The 3,897-nt window shown below is 37.8% G+C and overlaps 1 pseudogene; it reads right to left on the bottom strand.

Annotated features, from left to right (window-relative positions):
• Positions 1-237: 237 nt before the first annotated feature.
• Positions 238-675, bottom strand: LOC129669858 (nucleoside diphosphate kinase B-like; annotated as a pseudogene).
• Between the last annotated feature and the right edge of the window lie 3,222 nt (positions 676-3,897).

Genomic DNA, 3,897 nt, shown 5'->3' with positions numbered 1-3,897 from the left:
GTTTAGTCTATCGTCAGTGGCTTCTGAAATTAATACCACTAGAACTGCAAATCTTTGGTAAGAGACAGGCCTGTACCTTATCTTTAATTACAAATATTTGCCATTATGCTAGTGAATGCATGTGATCATACTGTTTTCAGTTTCAAAGACTTCATTGGTAAATATGTTTTAGAAAAGATAGTTTATATGCTCTGTGGAATGAAAAGCTGTGTTCAGCGATGCATCAGTAATGCTGTTTTATCTACCTCTAGTCACATTGCTATTACACTTGCATTCAATCAGTTTTTCAGGATTAAATCATAGACCAATCTCTTTCCCAGGACTTTCCACTGAATCACTGCTGTGAATGATGTTCCTTCCAAATTCAAGGCAGAAATCTCTTTGAATAGTGCTTGGCTTTGAAACAACTCATTTGGTGTCTCATAACATTGCTTGGCCACTCCCAGACCCTGGCCACTATAGGCCCTGATTCCATGTACTTCATCAACTCCAGGGAGCAAGGATGGTTTTTCAAGTCAGTGTAATGCTGTTTCGTATTTTCTTCAGAAGCCTGAAGGCTTCCTGTGTACCAGGCTGAACACCTTTTGTTTGAAGTTCTTGATGATATCAACCACTGCAGCCCTACTACACAGAATCTGGCTTGATGGCAATGAAGGTATGGTAGAAGTTTGCCATGGTTAGAAAGTTTGCAGGTCTCGCAATGTCTGTGATGAGCTGTGGGAGAAGAGAAAAAAGAGCAGCTACCTCCAGTTTATAGTTTGGGGTGTTGAAGCAAGAAAATTGTAAGTCAGAGGACAGCCTGCAGTATACAGCATAACTCCATCTCAAATAAAATATTTAAATTGACTTAGTGATTGTGGTTGTTTGAGTTTAAATGGGCCCCATAGGCTCATATATTCTAATGTTTAGATATTCGGCAGTGACATTATTTGAAAAGATTAGAAGGATTAAGGAATGTCATGTTGTTGGAGGAAGTATGCCACTTGAGGTGAGCTTTGAGGTTTCAAATGCCCATGACAAGCCCAAAGTTTGTCTCTGCCTACAGAGCAGGATGTAGTTCTTAGCTACTGATCCAGTGCCTGTCTGCATGCCACCTTGTTCCCTATGTTGATAATGATGGACTAAATTTCTGAAATTCTAAGCAAGCCCCAAATTAATGTTTTCACTTACATTTGCCTTTGTCTTGGCCTCTTTTCAAAGCAATAGAAGAGTGAAAAAGACAATAATTTAAAATTTTAAGTAACTCTTCCTTTTACATTTGGAAAAAAATTACTTTTAATTAGATGTGAACAAAAGATTTTTTCTGTATTTTTAATTTTCTTTTTAATTACACTTTATGTACTTTGTATCCCCCCTCTAGTTCCCTTCCTCTTCCCTCCCAATCCCTCCCTTCCTCCCCCTTCTCCATGCATGCCCTTCTCCAAGTCCATTGGTAGGGGAGGGTTTCCAAAAGAGTCTCAAGTACACAGTAAGGACATTTGCTCAACCATGTTTGTAGCAGCCTTATTTGTAATGGTCAGAAGCTGGAAACAACCCAGATGCCCCTCAGTGGAGGAATGGATGCAAAAATTGTGGTATATCTACACAATGGAATATTACTCAGCAATTAATAAAAAAAACAATACAAGGAAATCATGAAATTTGCAGGTAAATGGTGGGATCTGGAAAAGATCATCCCGAGTGAGCTATCCCAGAAGCAGAAAGACTTACATTGTATATACTCACTCATGTAGACATATAATATAGGATAAACCTACTAAAATCTGTACACCTAAAGAAACTAATCAAGAAGGAGGACTCTTGCTAAAATGCTCAATTCCTGTCCAGAATGACAAACAGGATGGACATCAGAAGAAGGAGAAAAGAGCAAACAAGTCAGGAGCCTGACACAGAGGACCTCTGAAAGGCTCTCCCCTACAGACTACCAATACTGATGCTGAGACTTATGAGCAACCTTTGGGCAGAGTGCAGGGAATCTTAGGAAAGAAGTGGGAAGCCGTAAAATCTGGAGAGGACAGGAATGCCACAAGGAGAACAACAGAACCAAAAAATCTGAGCACAGGGGTCTTTCCTGAGACTGCTATTCCAACCAAGGACTATTCATGGAGATAACCTAAGACCCCTGCACAGATGTAGCCCATGGCAGTTCAGTATCCAAGTGGGTTCCATTGTAATAGGAATAGGGACTGTCTCTGACATGAACTGATTGGCCTGCTCTTTAATTACCTCCCCCTGAGGGGGAAGCAGCATTACCAGGACACAGAAGAAGACAATGCAGCCACTTCTGATGAGACCTAATTAACTAGGATCAGAAGGAAGGAAAAGAAGTCCTCCCCTATCAGTGGACTTGGGGAGGGGCATGCATGCAGAGGGTGGAGGAAGGGAGGGATTGGGACGGGAGGAGGGAGGGAACCACGGGGGGGATACAAAGTGAGTAAAGTGTAATTAATAAATAAAAATAAAATAAAAATAAATAAATAAATAAATAAATAAATAATCTTAAAAAAAAGACACCAAAAAAAAAAAATATGAAGGCACTGTTCGCATGTACTGGTGGAAGTGTCAGAGAGTAAGGTTAGAACAAAGCATGGCCAGCCCTGAAGATACCTGATAAAACAAGGTCAAATGAAAGGGGAGGAGGTCCTCCCCTATCAGTGGACTTGGAAAGGGGCAGGGAGGAGACCAGGGTGGGAGTGTGGGGTTGGGGAGGAAATGAGGGAGCGGGATACAGCTGGGACACAGAGTTAACAAAATGTAACTAAAAAGAAAAATAAAATTAAAAAAAAAAGAAAAAAAAAGTAAAATTCTTTAATTTTTTTCCAAGTTTATTAAAAAAAAAAAAAGAACAAAGCATGGAAATGTTCACTACAGGCCTCAGATGTTATCTGATGACATTCTTGGCTTTTGGTTTGATAGAAACTAGTGGTCTGCTAACTTAATAAATTCTGAAGGATTTTTATCTTTTAGTAACATGATTTGGGGTATGATGCAGAGGTATACAAATAAAGCTACTTTGGGGTGCTAAAGCTCACTGAAGATATACTTAGAATTTTGATCTGCAGTATTCTAAGCTTTCCATATCACCAAGGATTTTATCAATCAAACAATCAACATTTGTGCACACTTCTTTATTTCAGCAGCTCTCCTTCACAATGCTTACCACATTATTTTCATATTGAATGAAAATATATTATGAGAAAGAATATAGAGTTGATATGGAATTTCAAAAGTAAGGTTTCAAATCATAAATATATTTATAGATTTTTGTTTTTCAACTGTAGGTACAGATTTAGTGTCTTCTAACTATTTCATTCTAAAAGTTAAGAAAGTTTGTTATAAAGTCATAGAATTATGCTTGGAGAGATTCAGTATTAACATATGTAAATAGTGATTAGTAAAATTATATAGTGATGAGAGGTGATACAAAAGAATGCCTGTGAAAAGGTTACCTAATGTGGGATAAGGATGATAGTGAGAGTCAAACTTACAGAAATTTGAAGGCACAAGTAAGTTTCTTCTGGTTAGTGTTTCTCAATTACTGTTTGCTACTGTACACAATTTTACTTGTTCCTATGGTTTAGGTAGTACTTATGAACAGAAGCTCTCAGAGGTCATAGGTAAAAATAGGACATGTTTTTCTTCCAAGAATATTTACTCTATAGCTGGAAAGAATTTTCAGTGGGTAAAGACACTTACCTCCAACTCTGAGGACCTGAATTCAATCGCTCAGGTTCCCATTTTAGTAGAAAATCAACACCTAACAGTGTATTTTGATCTCCTTCTGTGCATGTACTATATATACCCATATACATACACACACCCAAAAAGATTAATGTGATAAATTATTTTAAAGAAAAATTATTCTAATGGTAATGATAAGTACCACTTGTACATAAG

This window comes from Psammomys obesus, unplaced genomic scaffold (genome assembly GCF_907164565.1).
Source record: "Psammomys obesus unplaced genomic scaffold, mPsaObe1.curated_primary_1811, whole genome shotgun sequence".
Classification (NCBI taxonomy): Eukaryota; Metazoa; Chordata; class Mammalia; order Rodentia; family Muridae; genus Psammomys; species Psammomys obesus.
This window is presented reverse-complemented; position numbering and strand designations above follow the sequence as displayed.